Source organism: Nycticebus coucang, chromosome X (assembly GCF_027406575.1).
Source record: "Nycticebus coucang isolate mNycCou1 chromosome X, mNycCou1.pri, whole genome shotgun sequence".
NCBI lineage: Eukaryota > Metazoa > Chordata > Mammalia > Primates > Lorisidae > Nycticebus > Nycticebus coucang.
Genome location: NC_069804.1, coordinates 86,261,883 through 86,278,071, shown reverse-complemented (window position 1 = coordinate 86,278,071; position 16,189 = coordinate 86,261,883). Strand labels below are relative to the sequence as shown.

The 16,189-nt window shown below is 36.4% G+C and overlaps 1 protein-coding gene across 7 annotated transcripts in view; it reads left to right on the top strand.

The window, feature by feature from the left end:
* The window catches only part of ZDHHC15 (zinc finger DHHC-type palmitoyltransferase 15), a 266,553-nt gene that overhangs the window by 166,919 nt on the left and 83,445 nt on the right, over positions 1-16,189 (top strand). The gene's annotated exons all lie outside the window — the stretch shown is intronic.

Here is a 16,189-nt window from a genome sequence, read left to right as displayed (position 1 = left end):
AAAGGGGAATTGTAGACCAATTTCACTTATGAATATAGATGCAAAAATTCTCAACAAAATCTTAGCCAACAGATTACAGATTATCATCATAAAATTCATACATCACGATCAAGTTGGTTTCATCCCAGGGATGTAAGGCTGGTTTAATATACAGTCTATGAAGTCTATAATATGTAGACTATAATATATATTCTATAAAGTCTATAAACATTATTCACCATATCAACTGAAATAAAACTAAAAACTATATGATTCTCTCAATAGATGCAGAAAAAGCATTCAACAAAATCCAGCATCCTTTACTAATTAGAACACTGAAGAGTATAGGCATTGGTGGCACATTTCTGAAACTGATCAAAGCTATTTACCACAAACCCACTGCTAATATTTTACTGAATGGAGTCAAACTGAAAGCTTTTCCTCTTACAACTGGAACCAGACAAGGTTGTCTTCTGTCACCATTACTATTCAACATAGTGCTAGAAGTTCTAACCAATAAAATTAGGCAAGACAAGAAAATAAAGGGAATCCAAATGGGAGGAAATGAGGTCAAACTCTCCCTCTTTGCTGATGATATGATCTTATACTTAGAGAATCCTAAACACTCAACCACAAGACTCATGGAAGTCATTAAAAATACAGTAACGTTTCAGGATATAAAATCAATGTCCACAAGTCAGTTGCTTTTGTATATGCCAACAACAGCCAAGATGAGCTGTTAATTAAAGACACAACTCCCTTCACCATAGCCCCAAAGAAAATGAAATACTTAGGAATATACCTAACAAAAGAGGTGAAGGACCTCTGTAAAGAAAATTATGTAACCTTAAGAAAAGAAATAGCAGAGGACCATAACAAGTGGAAGAACATACCATGCTCATTCCTGGGAAGAATCAACATTGTTAAAATGTCTATACTTCCCAGAGCAATTTACCAGTACAATGCCATCCCTATGAAAATACCAACATCCTATTTTTAAGACTTGCAAAAAATGATTCTGCATTTTGTATGGAACCAGAAAAAAACCCATATAGCTAAGGCAGTTCTTAGTAATAAAAACAAAGCTGGGGGTATCACCACACTGGATTTTAGGCTGTATTGCAAGGCCATAGTGGTCAAGACAGCATGGTAATGGCACAAAAATAGAGATATAGACATTTGGAATCAAATAGAAAACCAGGAAATGAAATCAGCAACATACAGCCATCTAATCTTAGATAAACCAAATAAGAGCATCCACTGGGGGAAAGATTCCCTATTCAATAAATGGTGCTGGGAGAATTGGATATCTACATGTAAAAGACTGAAACTGGACCTGTACCTTTCTCCACTCACAAAAATCGATTCTATATGGATAAGGGACTTAAATTTAAGGCATGAAACAATAAAAATCCTCAAAGAAAGAATAGGAAAAACACTGGAAGATATTGGCCTGGGGAAAGATTTTATGAGGAAGATTGCCATGGCAATAGCAACAACACCAATAATAAACAAAAGGGATTTAATTAAATTGAAAGGTTTCTGTACAGCCAAGGAGACAACAATCAAAGCAAACAGACAACCTACCCAATGGGAAAGGATATTTGCATATTTCAAATCAGACAAATACTTAATAACCAGGATCTATACTGAACTTCAGTTAATTCACAAGAAAAAAACCAACAATCCCATACATCAATGGGGAAGAGAGATGAATAGAATCTTCTATAAAGATGACAGACGAATGGCCAGCAATCATATGAAAAAATGTTCATCATTCTTAATTATTAGAGAAATGCAGATGAAAACCACCCTGAGATATCACCTAACCCCAGAGAGAATGGTCTATATCACAAAGTCTCAAAACTGCAGATGCTGGCGTGGTTGTGGTGAGAAAGGAACACTTTTACACTGCTGGTGAGACTGCAAACTAATACAACCTTTTTGGAAGGAAGTGTGGAAAAACCTCAAAGAACTTAACCTAGACCTCCTGTTTGATCCTGCAATCTCATTACTGGGCATCTATCCAGAAGGAAAAATGACCTTTTATTATAAGGACAACTGTACTAGGCTATTTATTTTAGCCCAGTTTACAATTGCTAAAATGTGGAAACAACCTAAATGTCCTTCAACCCAGGAATGGATCAGTAAGCTGTGGCATATGTATACAATGGAACATTATTCAACCATAGAAATGGAGATTTTTCAGCATTTGTACTAACCTGGATGGAGGTGGAACAAATTATTCTTTGTGAAGCATCTCAGGAGTAGAGAAGTATGAATCCTATTTACTCAATTTTGATTTGAAGACAATTGCTGACAATTAATGACATGGTGGAGCATGGGGGAAGGGGAGAGCAACAGAGAAGGAGGTAAGGGTTGAGGAAAAGGAAAAGAAGAAAAAAAAGTACAAGAAAAGAAAAAAAGAAAAAATCTTCACATAAATTGATTTTAATTTTGATCAAAGTATATTATGTTAATATGCTGTTTAGGTTATTGTGTCCTCATTTATAAGTGACATATGTTTATAATTTCTCTTTTATAATAATATACTTTCTCCAACTTTAATATCGGGGTAGCCAGATAAAGTAGAATGAATTTGATGTATTTCTTCTTTTTCTATTGTCTACAAGACTTAGCATGATCTGTTTTTTTGAAATTATCTTTGACTTTTATTTATAAATATTCGTTGTCTATGTTTTGATACTTAAAAAAAAATAAGAAGTTAACTGATGACTCTATAGTGAATCTCAGAGTCAAAGCATTCCATAATAGACATACTCTTATTTGACAATGTGAATGTTACTTTCTTTGCATTATTATTATTATTATTGCTTAATATTTTGATGTAGCAATTGTATGATTCTTTTTCTGAGTGTATTTATGTTCATTCATCCTTTACAAGGTTTTTGTTTCTAATAATAAAAATTAATGGACTAGACAAAAAGGGAATTTAAAATATGGACAATGAAGGCAATAAAAGGAATAGACAAGATAATGGAAAGACAGAACCAAAAGTCAGATGAGAGATATATAGACTATAGAAACGATATGACAGAGCTTAAGTAAATGAACAAGACAATCAGGTACTGTAAAGATGCAGTAGAAAGTATCAAAAACAGATTACACCACGGAGAAGAAAGAACCTTAGAGCTAGAGAATAAAGTGTTCAATTTAACCCAGGCAATTAAAGAGGCAGAACAGAAGAGAGAGAAAGCAGAACAGGAACTTAGAGAATTACGACGCTCCATGAAGTATTCAAAAATACAAATAGGGATTCCTAAAGAGAAGAATATTGTCCCAAAGAAATAGAAGCCCTACTGGAGACCATGATAAAGGAAACCTTCCTAAGTTTTACAAAAGACACTGACATACTCCTTTCAGTTAATAGAATCCAAGATCATCTCAACTCAAACAGAGCCTTTCTGAGACACGTTGTAATGAACATGTCCAATGTCAAGATGAAAGAAAAAATTCTCCAAGAAGCCAGGAGTAAATACCAACTGACACACAGAGGCAGAGCCATTAGGATGACAGCAGACTTTCCAACTGAAAACTTCCAAGCCAGAAGAGCATGGTTGTCCATGTTCAACATTCTGAAACAAAACAACCGTCAACTCACAATTCTGTATCCTGCTGAATTAAGCTAAAAAATTGATGGAGAAATCAAATATTTTGCGGGTGTACAAGCACTGAGGGAATTTGCCACAACAAGACCAGCTCTACAGGAAATTCTTATACCTGTTGTCAACACTGACCACCACAATGGACCACCATCAAAGTAAACACCCAGAAGCTAAAGATTAAAACTTCAATGTCACAAAGGATAAAACTACACATTTTCACAAAATAAGATGAATAGAATTTCACCACACTTGTCAGTTCTCTCCATAAATGTCAATGGACTGAATTCAACATTGAATGGGCAAGGCTGGCTGATTGGATAAAAAAAGCACAAGCCATCCATAGGGTGTCTCTAGGAGACACACCTGGCCTTGATGGACAAATCAAGACTCAGGGTTAAGGGATGGAAAACAGTATTTCAAGCAAGTGGAAGTCAGAAGAAAGGAGGGGTTACAGTCTTATTTTCAGATACAAGTTGATTTAAAGCAAATAAAGTTAAGAAATACAAAGAAGATTACTTTATACTGGTGAAAGGAACAATAAAACAAGAAGACATTTCCATTTTAAACTTATGCAACCAACTTAAATGCTTCCAGATTTATGAAACACATTTCATGGGTCTGAGCAATATGATATCGAATGTCACCATAATAGTTGGTGACTTTAACACCCATCTGACAAAATTGGACAGATCCTCCTCTAGACAAAAAATAAACAAAGATACAATGGACTTAAATGTGACCTTAGAACAACTGTTTTTGATAGAAATATAAACACTCCATCCCAAAGCTAAGGTTTATACATTTTTCTTGTCAGCCCATGGTGTGTACTTTCAAAATTGACCACACAGCAATAAAGGTGGAACTCAACTTCAGCAAAACGTTCATCCCCACACAAAGCCATGGAAATTAAACAACCTTAATGATAATTGGGTTCAGGAAGAGATAAAAGAGGAAATCATTAAATTCTTCAAACATAACTACAATAAAGACACATGTTACCAAAACCTGAGGGATACAGCAGAAGCAGTCCTAAGAGGTAAATTTATCTCATTAGATTTCTACATTTGAAAAATAGAGAACACATCAACAAACTCATGAACCATCTTATAGAATTGGAAAAGAAGGAAAATCTACTTCCAAACCCAGCAGAAGAAAAGAAATAACCAAAATTAAATCAGAAATAAATGAAATTGAAAACAAATGAATCATTCAGAAAATTAATGAAACAAAAAGTGGTTTATTTTTTTTGAAAAAATAAATAAAATCAATAAACCTTTGACCAGATTAACTAGAAACAATAAAGAGAAATCTCTAATAACTTCAATCAGAAAGGGGAAATAACAAAAGATATCAAAGAGATACAAGAGATCATCTCTGAGTACTACATGACCAGAAATTTGACAATGTGGAAGAAAAGGATCAATACCTGGAATCACACCCTCTCCCTGGACTTAATCAAGAAGACATCAACCTCTTGAACAGACTGAGTTCAAGAACTGAGATCAAAGGAACAATAAAAAATCTCCCGGGCGGCGCCTGTGGCTCAGTCGGTAAGGCGCTGGCCCCATATACCGAGGGTGGCGGGTTCAAACCCGGCCCCGGCCAAACTGCAACCAAAAAATAGCCGGGCGTTGTGGTGGACACCTGTAGTCCCAGCTACTCGGGAGGCTGAGGCAAGAGAATCGCTTAAGCCCAGGAGTTAGAGGTTGCTGTGAGCTGTGTGAGGCCACGGCACTCTACCAAGGGCCATAAAGTGAGACTCTGTCTCTACAAAAAAAAAAAAAAAAAAAAATCTCCCAACAACAACAAAAAAATGCCCTGGTACAGATGGCTTCACCCTATAATTCTATCAAACCTTCAAAGAAGAGCTTATGCCCATACTTCAGAAATTATTCCAAAAAATTTAGAAGGATGGAATCTTCCCAGTACACATTCTACAAAGTAAATATCACCCTGATACCAAAACCAGGAAAACAGTCAACTAAAAAGGAGAATTTCTGAACAATTTCACTAATGAATATAGATGCAAAAATTCTTAATAAAATCCTATCCAATAGATTACAGCTACACATTAAAAACTCACACATCACAATCATGTAGGTTTCATCTCAGGGGTACAAGGCTGGTTTAACATATGCAAGGCCATAAATGTAATTTATCATATCAACTGAAGCAAAAACAAAAACCATATGATCCTCTCAATAGATGCAGAAAAAGCATTCAATAAAATTCAGCATTCTTTTCCAATTAGAACACTTAAGAATATAGGCATAGGTGGAACATTTTTTAATCTGATCAAAACTCTGTATAGCAAACCCACAGCTAATAGTATACTGAATGCAGTAAAACTGATACCCTTTACCCATAGAACTAGAATCAGACAAGGTTGTCCTCTATCACCACTGCTATTCAACATAGTGCTGGAAGTTCTAGCCAATGCAATCAGGCAAGAGAAGGAAATAAATGGCATCCAAAAGGGGACAAAGAAGGTCAAACTCTCACTCTTTGACAATGATAAGATCTTATAATTAGGGAACCCCAAAGACTCATCCACACGACTCCAGAAAGTGATGAAAAGAATACAGTAATGTTTTAGGATATAAAATAAGTATCCACAAATCAGTAGCCTTTGTATATGCCAATAACAGCCAAGATGAGAAGCTAATCAAGGAAAGAATTCCCATCAAAGTAGCTTCAAAAAAAAATGAAATACCTAGGAATGTACATAACAAAAGAGGTGAAGGAACTCTACAAAGAAAATTACAAAACCCTAAGAATAAAAACAGAAGAAGATATTAATAAATGGAAGAACATACCATGCCCATGGCTGGGAAGAATCAACATTGTGAAAATCTATACTCCCCAAAACAATCTGCAGATTCAATGCACTCTCCATAAATTACCATCATCATACTGTCAATATTTGGAAAACAAATTCTTCGCTTTGTAGAGAATCAGAAGAAACTCCATATATCCAAGGAAATACTTAGTCATAAAAACAAAGCCAGAGGTATCATTCTTCTAGAGTTTTGGCTATACTACAAGGCCATAGTGATCAAAACAGCATGGTATTTGCACAAAAATTGAGACATTGACATTTGAAATCAAATTGAAAACCAAGAGATTGAACAGACATCTTACAGCCCACCTGATCTTTGATAAACCATATAAGAACATACACTGGGGAAAAGAATCTCTATTCAACCACATATAAAAGACTTAAACTGGACTCACACCTCTCACCACTTACAAAAATTGATTCAAGATGGATAAAAGATTTAAATCTAAGGCACGAAACAATAAAAATTCTTGAAGAAAGTGTGAGGAAAAGACTTGACCATATTGGCCTGGGGAAAGACTTTATGAAGAGGACTTCCATGGCAAGTGCAACAACAATACAAATAAACAAATGGGACTTAATTAAACTGAAAAGCTTCTGTATAGCTAAGGAAAGAACAACCAAATCAAACAGACAACCTTCAGAATGAGAAAAGATATTTGCACATTATGAATCTGACAAAAACTTGATAACTAATATCTATAGGGATCTCAAGTTGACCAACATAAAAAAGACCCAACAGTAGGCAGAGCATGATGGCGGACAGGATGGACGTGTAGCCCACCTCTCCCAAGCCACCAGGTGAGAGGAAAGGCGGTCTGGACCTTCCCTGTGTGTGGATTATTGGAGTAGACAGACAGCTGGAGACCCCCAGCGAACTGGCGGTTTGCTATATATGAGGGGTAATTTAAAAATCACAGACTCTGTTGTAGAGATTCATCCCTGCTCGGCTGTGCCGGCCAGCAGGCCCCTCCCCCACGGAGGTCAGCAGCTTGTAAATGCTGACAAAATCCAATTGACAAGTAATTAATCCTGAACTGAGGGAGGCATCCGAAAGGAGAGCCACTCAAAACCATAGGGAGCTGGGCAAACTGTTGGACAATTGAAGGGAAGGGATCCTGCCCGGGAAACAAACAGACATTTTGAACTAACCAAAAGGGCGGGCACCTTTCCCCCAGGTGTTGGAGGGGGCTGGCGGTTCAGGCAGCGCAGCGAACTGGCGGATGCCCATCCAAAACTCTGAACCATAAAACTCAGAATAAATCCCCCGAGCGCTTCAACCACAGGAACGGCTTGAAGCCTAGGACCCGTCTTTGGCTGCTGAAGCCCCAGGAACCAGCTACAGGAGATACCACACGAACTCAGCACCACTCCCCTTATTGCCGATTGCAGTTGCCAGTTTGCGGGGGAACCTGAGAGCAGAGTGGAGGGACTTAGAAAGCGTGGACACCTGCACTGAGTGGGAGGGTCGGTCGCAAGTGCTGTCAGGAGGAGAACAGCCGAGGTTGCACAATTCTTAGGCGACAAACTTTTACAGAAACTCCAAAATGGCGATCGGCCATGGAAGGTGGTTACCATGGTAACAGTATAAACTGTAAACCAGGTATAAGTCTCAAAACCACTCACAGCGCCACCTGGTGTCCATAAAGTATATTGCAGTATGAATATATTCCTACGAAAGTTGATCCCTACAGCAGACATATAGACATTTATAGGTATATTTCTACCACAAGAATATTTTTGCAGTTGGTGCCTTTTTTTTGTTTTGTTTTGGTTTGGTTTGGTTTGGTTTGGTTTTTGTGGGTTTTTTTTTTTTTTGCTGTTGTTTTCTTTTTGTCTGATTTTTCATCACCATTTTCTTAGAGGAGATTTTGATAATTTTTTATGATTACATTTTATATAGATATATTTTTTATTTCTATGTCTTCTAATTTTAATTTCTTCTTCTCACTTAACATTCCTTCTAACACCACTTTTTTCTCTTTTTTTTCCTTTCTTTCAATTATTTTACGATTATCACTATTTTTATTGCAGTTGTTCTTATATTGCTGTTGTTGTGGCTATTGCTTGTATGTTTATGTATTTCCGTCTATCTCTGTATCTATGGGCCCATGTGCCTGGTAAACTTTGTATCTGTTTATTTGTTCATTTGGTCTCAATGAGCTTGGTGCAGGAGGAATCACGCTACCAGACCTCAGACTATACTACAAATCGATAGTGATCAAAACAGCATGGTACTGGCACAAAAACAGAGAAGTAGATGTCTGGAACAGAATAGAGAACCAAGAGATGAATCCAGCTACTTACCGTTATTTAATCTTTGACAAGCAAATTAAAAACATTCAGTGGGGAAAATATTCCCTATTTAACAAATGGTGCTGGGTGAACTGGCTGGCAACCTGTAGAAGACTGAAACTGGACCCACACCTCTCACCATTAACCAAGATAGACTCTCACTGGATTAAAGATTTAAACCTAAGACATGAAACTATAAAAATACTAGAAGAGAGTGTAGGGAAAACCCTTGAAGAAATTGGGTTGGGTGAGTTTTTTATGAGAAGGACCCCCCGGGCAATTGAAGCTGCTTCAAAAATACACTATTGGGACTTGATCAAACTAAAAAGCTTCTGCACAGCCAAGAACAGAGTAAGTAAAGCAAGCAAACAGCCCTCAGAATGGGAAAAGATATTTGCAGGTTATGTCTCCAACAAAGGTTTAATAACCAGAATCCACAGAGAACTCAAACGCATTAGCAAGAAAAGAACAAGGGATCCCATTGCAGGCTGGGCAAGGGACTTGAAGAGAAACTTCTCTGAAGAAGACAGGCGCATGACCTTCAGACATATGAAAAAATGCTCATCATCTTTAATCATCAGAGAAATGCAAATCAAAACTACTTTGAGATATCATCTAACTCCAGTGAGATTAGCCTATATCACATAATCCCAAGACCAGAGATGTTGGCATGGATGTGGAGAAAAGGGAACACTTTTGCACTGCTGGTGGGAATGCAAATTAATACATTCCTTTTGGAAAGAGATATGGAGAACACTTAGAGATCTAAAAATAGATCTGCCATTCAATCCTGTAATCCCCCTACTGGGCATATACCCAGAAGACCAAAAATCACACCATAACAAAGATATTTGTATCAGAATATTTATTGCAGCCCTATTCATAATGCTAAGTCATGGAAAAAGCCCAAGTGCCCATCGATCCACGAATGGATCAATAAATTGTGGTATATGTACACCATGGAATATTATGCAGTCTTAAAGAAAGATGGAGACTTTACCTCTTTCATGTTTACATGGATGGAGCTGGAACATACTCTTCTTAGTAAAGTGTCTCAAGAATGGAAGAAAAAGTACCCAATGTACTCACCCTTATTATGAAACTAATGTAGGACCTTCACATGAAAGCTATATCCCAGTTATAACCTAAGAATAGGGAGAAAGGGGAAAGGGAGAGGAGGGAGGGAGAAGGAGGGGGATTAATGGGATTACACCTGCGGTGCATCTTACAAGAGTATATGTGAATCCTAGTAAATGTGGAATGTAAAGGTCTTGGCAAAATAACTAAGAAAATGCTACAAAAGCTATGTTAACTAATGTGATGAAAATGTGTCAAACGATCTATGAACAAAGTGTATGGTGCCCCACGATCATACTAATGTACACAGCTATGGTTTAATAAAAATAAAAAAAGAAAAAAAGAAATAAAAAAAAAAAGACCCAACAATCCCATATGTCACTGGGCAAGAGATATAAACAGAACCTTTTCTAAGGAAGACAGATGAATGACTAACATATGAAGAAATTCCCCTCATTCCTAATCATCAGAACCTTCCCTAAGAAAGACAGATGAATGACTAACATATGAAGAAATTCCCCTCATTCCTAATCATCAGAGAAATGCAAATCAAAACCACCCCAAGATATCATCTAACCCCAGTGAAAATGGCCCACATCACAAAATCTCAAAACTGCAGATGCTGGGCATGGATGTGGAGAGAAGGGAACACTTTCACACTGCTGGAGGGACTGCAAACTAATACAACCTTTTTGGAAGGAAGTATGGAGAATCCTCAGAAAACTCAACCTAGAACCCTCATTTGATCCTACTATCCCATTACTAGGCATCTACTCAGAAGAAAAAAAAAATTCCTTTTAGCATAAGAACATTTGCACTAGACTGTTTATCACAGCTCAATTTTAAATCTCCAAAATGTGGAAACAGCCTAAATGCCCACCAACCCAGGAATGGATTAACAAGCTGCAGTATATGTATACCATGGAATACTATTCAGACATTAAGAAAATAGAGACTTTATATTTTTTGTATTAACCTAGATGGAGGTAGAACACATTCATGTTCATAAAGCATCATAAGAATGGGGAAGCAAAAATCAAATGTACTCTATTCTAATATGAAGGCAGTAGATGAGCTAATACAAGGGAGGAGTATAGTAATGAGGAAGTAGAGAAGGGGGTGGGGTCCTAGTGTATGGTACACGTCTTAGGGGCAGGACACAATTAAAAGAGGGATTTTATCTAATAAATGCATTCAGTGTAACCTAATTCTTTTAACCTCACTGAATCCCAAACAATAAAAAAGTATTTTAGCATAATAAATTGCACACAAACTTTATGTCCACTCTGTATATGTGTATATATATACACTCACATAATATATATTTTCTCTCTTTTTTCCAAAATTTTTCTTCGTTTTTTTTTTTTTCTTGTTACCGTTGTTTTTTATTTCATTTGGTTTTTGGTGGGGTGTATTTTAATTTTTTCATGTTTACTTTCTTTCATAGCAAGGGCTACTCCATTTTGGTTATGGTTTTTCAGACCCTTTTATTCTTTATTTTTTTCTCTCTTTTTTTCTGCATTGTAGAGGTATTTTCCATGGTAGTAGATATTTTTCTACTTTTCTTATCCTATCCACATAAATTTTTCATACAACAACTAAGATATACCTTTTTCCTTCATTTTATATAATTGTATTTTTAATTTTCTTAATTTTCTTCATTTTATTATTATTTTCTTTTCTCTGGGGATCATGGCATTGGTCTGGTTGATGGGTGGGGTCACAGCTTTGTTCTGGCTCAAGGAAGCCATGAGCTCATAGTCAAAGTGTATCCTTCTAGCTTTGGCCTTTGGAAAGACAGTATTGTTAGATCCCCACTGTGACATACTGCTAAATTTTCTATATTTGATGAAGGTGGAGTATGTTTTTCCCCAGGCTGGTATGGATATGCTAACCTAAAGGGATGCACACAGCATTTCTCCCCAAAGACCTGGTGTTGTGTATGTGAGTCAAAGCAACCTGCTAAAGATCACAATTTCTCCTGTCTCTCCCTTTCCCTCTTTTTATCTTTTTTCTTTCCTTTTATTCAACTCTGTCCTTTTATACCCCTTCTTTTTTTCTGTATATTTTTTATGTCCTCTCTCCCTGCTTGCTCTTTCCCTTCTCTTACTTTTGGCCTTATACCTAAAGGCCACTTCAACACCTAAGGTCAATGACAAGGTAATTTAAAGTGTAATAGGCAGTGAGAGGAAAAAGTACAGGAAGGAAGTGAAAAAGAAGAAAACACACCTGAGGAGGAACCAGCAGAAAAATTCTGGCAACATGAAAACCCAATATAGAGCAACTCCTCCAAGGGATCATGATGTAGCCACCATAGAGGATTCCACCCAGAACAATTTAATGGAAGTGACAGAAAGGGAATTTAAACTATGGATAGCAAAGGCAATAAAGGGAATTGATCAGAAAGTGGAAAAACTGAACCAAAACATGGATGAATGATATAAAGAATATAGAAAGGCTATGACAGAGTTTAAGGATTTAAAAGTGTCAATCAGTGAATCAGTGAACTTAAAGATGCAGTAGATAGTATCAATAACAGATTAAATCATGGAGAGGAAAGAATCTCTGAACTTGAAGATAAAACTCTTCAGCTAACTAGCCAGGTAGTTAAAGAGACAGCAAAGAACAGAGATAAAGGAGAACAGTTGCTCATAGAATTATGAGATTTCAGAAAGCATTCAAATATATGAATCATAAAGATACCAGAAGGAGAATGTTCCAAAGGAATGGAAGCCCTACTGGAGGATATCATAAATGAAAATTTCTCAAGGTTCACTAAAGATTCTGAAACACTTCTTTTAGAGGGATATTGAAACCTAGGTCATCTCAACATGAATAGAGCAACTCCAAGACACATTGAAATGAACCTATCCAAAGTCAAGATAAAATAACATCTAATACATGCCAAGATAAGAGAAAAACTCAATTCACTATAAGAGAAAAACTCAATTCAATTTAAGTTGGGGAGAAGAGGAATGAATGAGGGGGGAAGAAAGGAGGAGCAGAGGAGATTGTTCTGCTTCCACTTAATAGACACAGAGTAAGGTATTGGCACTCTTTTTGGGTACGGGACACAACTACAAGAGGGTCTCTACCTAACATATGTAGATGTTGTACCTAAGTTGTTTGTACCCTCACATTAATAAAATAAAATAAGCCTTCTCTGGAATAAAGGCCATAAACAAAAATTATCAAAGCCTATTTACTTATAGTACATTCTTTGTAGAGTACTGTCAATAAATCTGTCAACTTTTAATTAAGCAGTCATGAACAGGAGAAAACATAGGTAATATCAAATGAATAATCCAAAAGTAACTTAGCTTTACATTTGGAATACAGAATCCAGCAACATACCAAATGAATACACCATGACCAAGTGGGTTTTATCCCAGGGTCTCAAGGTTGGTTCAATATAAATCTATAAATACAACATAAATCTATAAATACAACAAATCTATAAATACAACATAAATCTATAAATATAATACATCACATAAACAAACTAAAAAACAAAGACCATATGATTCTCTCAATAGATGCAAAAAAAGCTTTTGACAATATCCAGCATCCTTTCATGATCAGCGCACTTAAGAATATAGATATAGAAGGGACTTTTTAAACTGACAGAGGCCATCTATAGTAAACCAACAGCCAATATCATATTGAATGGAGTACAAGTGAAAACATTTCCACTCAGATCAGGAACTAGGCAAGGTTGCCCACACTCTCCACTGCTTTTTAACATTGTAATGGAAGTGTTAGCCATCGCAATCAGGCAAGAGAAGGCAATCAAGGGTATCCATATACTGTCAAAGGATATCAAACTTTCACTTTTTGCAGATATGATTTTATACCTGGAAAACCCCAGGGACTCAACTACAAAAATCTTAGAAGTGATAAAGGAATACAGTAGCATCTCAGGATACAAAATCAATACTCACAAATTAGTAGCTTTTATATATACCAATAATAGTGAAGCTGAAACAATAGTCAAGAACTCTATTCCCTTTACAGGTGTGCCAAATAAGATGAAATGTTTGGGAATTTACCTAACAAAGGACATAAAAGATCTCTAGAAAGAGAATTATGAAACTCTGATAAAAGAAATAGCTAAAGATGTTAACAAATGGAAAAACATACCATGCTCATGACGGGGAAGAATCAACATTGTTAAAATGTCCATATTACCCAAAGCAATTTACAAATTTAATGAAATCCTTATCAAAGCACCATTGTCATACTTTAAAGATGGGGGGGGGAATAGTACTTCGTTTTACATGGAACCAAAAAAATCTTTGAATAGTCAAGATATTACTCAGAAATAAAAACAAATCAGGAGGCATCACACTACCAGACTTCAAACTATACTATAAATCTGTAGTGATCAAAACAGCATGGTATTGGCACAAAAATGGAGAGGTAGATGTATGGAACAGAATAGAGAATCAAGAGATGAACCCAGACACTTATCATCATTTGATCTTTGATAAGCTCATCAAAAATATAAATTGAAGGAAAGATTCTCTATTTAATAAAGGGTGCTGGGAGAACTGGTTTGCAACTTGTCGAAGACTGAAACTGGACTCAGACTCTCACAGGATAAAAGATTTAAACTTAAGACATGAAACTATAAACATTCTTGGAGATAATGCAGGGGGAAAATTGAAGAAATTGGCCTTGTAGAATACTTTATGAGGACCCCCCTACCCCCTCCAGGCAATTGAAGCAACACCAAAAATACATTACTGGGATCTGATGAAACTAAAAAGCTTCTGCACAGCCAAGAGCACAGTAAGTAAAGCACGCAGATAGCCCTTAGAATGGGAGAGGATATTTGCAGGTTATGCATCTGACAAAGGTCTGATAACCATAATCCACACAGAACTCAAACGTATCAATAAGAAAAGAACAAATAACCCCATTTCTATGTGAGCCAGCGACTTGAACAGAAACGTCTCTGATGACGACAGAACAGGTGCATGGCCTACAAACACATGAAAAAATGCTCATCATCTTTAATCATCAGAGAAATGCAAATCAAAACCATTTGGAGATATCCTCTAACTCCAGTAAGAGTGGCTCACATAACAAAATCCCAAAAATACAGATGTTGGCATGGATGTGAAGAAAAGGGAACACTTCTGCACTGCTAGTGGGAATGCAAGCCAATACATCCCTTTTGTAAAGAAATGTGGAGAATACTCAGGGATCTAAAAGTAGACCTGCTGTTTGATCCTGTAATTCCTCTACTAGGTATATATCCAGAAGACCAAAAATAACTTTATAACAAAGATATTTGCACCAGGTTGTTCATTGCAGCTCAATTCATGATAGCCAAGTAATGGAAGAAGCCCAAGTGCCTATTGACCCATGAATGGATTAATAAATTGTGGTATATGCATACCATGGAATATTATACAGCATTAAAAAAGATGGAGGCTTTACCTCTTTTACATTTATATGGATGGAGCTGGAACATATCCTACTTAGTAAAGTATCTCAAGAGTGGAAGAAAAAATATCCAATGTACTCAGTTCTATTATGAAATCAATTTACAATCACTCACACTTTCATATGAAGAATATATCACAGCTATGGCCTAGGATGAAGGAAGGGGAGGGGTATGGGAGGGGAGCAGGAGATCAAATTGAGGGAGGGTGAATGGTGGGATTACATCTATGGTGCATAATGCAATAATACATGTCAGATCTATGAAGTATAGAGTATAAATGGCTTAACACAATAATTAAGTAAGTGAGATTAGTTATATATTAACCAGTGTGATGTAAGCATTCCTAATTCTATATGAATTCAGCATATTGTACCCCATAAATGCATTGATGTATACATGATCTATGTGTTTATGATTTAATAAATAATAAAAATAAAAAAAATTTGGAATACAGTCAGATATATAGACTCAAACTTTCAAAGTGTAACCTATTCTAGCAAGAGCCAGCTCACTTCTCTCCAATGCATCCCATACCTTAATGGCCAAAAATTAACCAGAAAGGTGACCCTAATTTATCATAGATACCCGCAAAGTGGGATAATTGGAAATATCACATGTAGATAATTGCCCCCAAAACCCACACTCTAGAGATGCCTCACTTTGACTATCTTTCCCCTAGATCCTAATAACCTTTCTGCCATTCAAGACAAATAAATAATAGGGTGTTCAAGCGTTATCTCTCACCAATTTGAAGCACCTTTTCTCCACTATATTCAATTCTGAGTGTGCTAATCTTTCCTGAAAATTTCGAATCAAAGCAATAAGATAATGGGATATAAATTGGGGTCATCATCATCAAATGGTACTTATGAAGCTTGCTGTACGTGCATTTTGCCATCCTGGGCATCATGGGAATCAAGT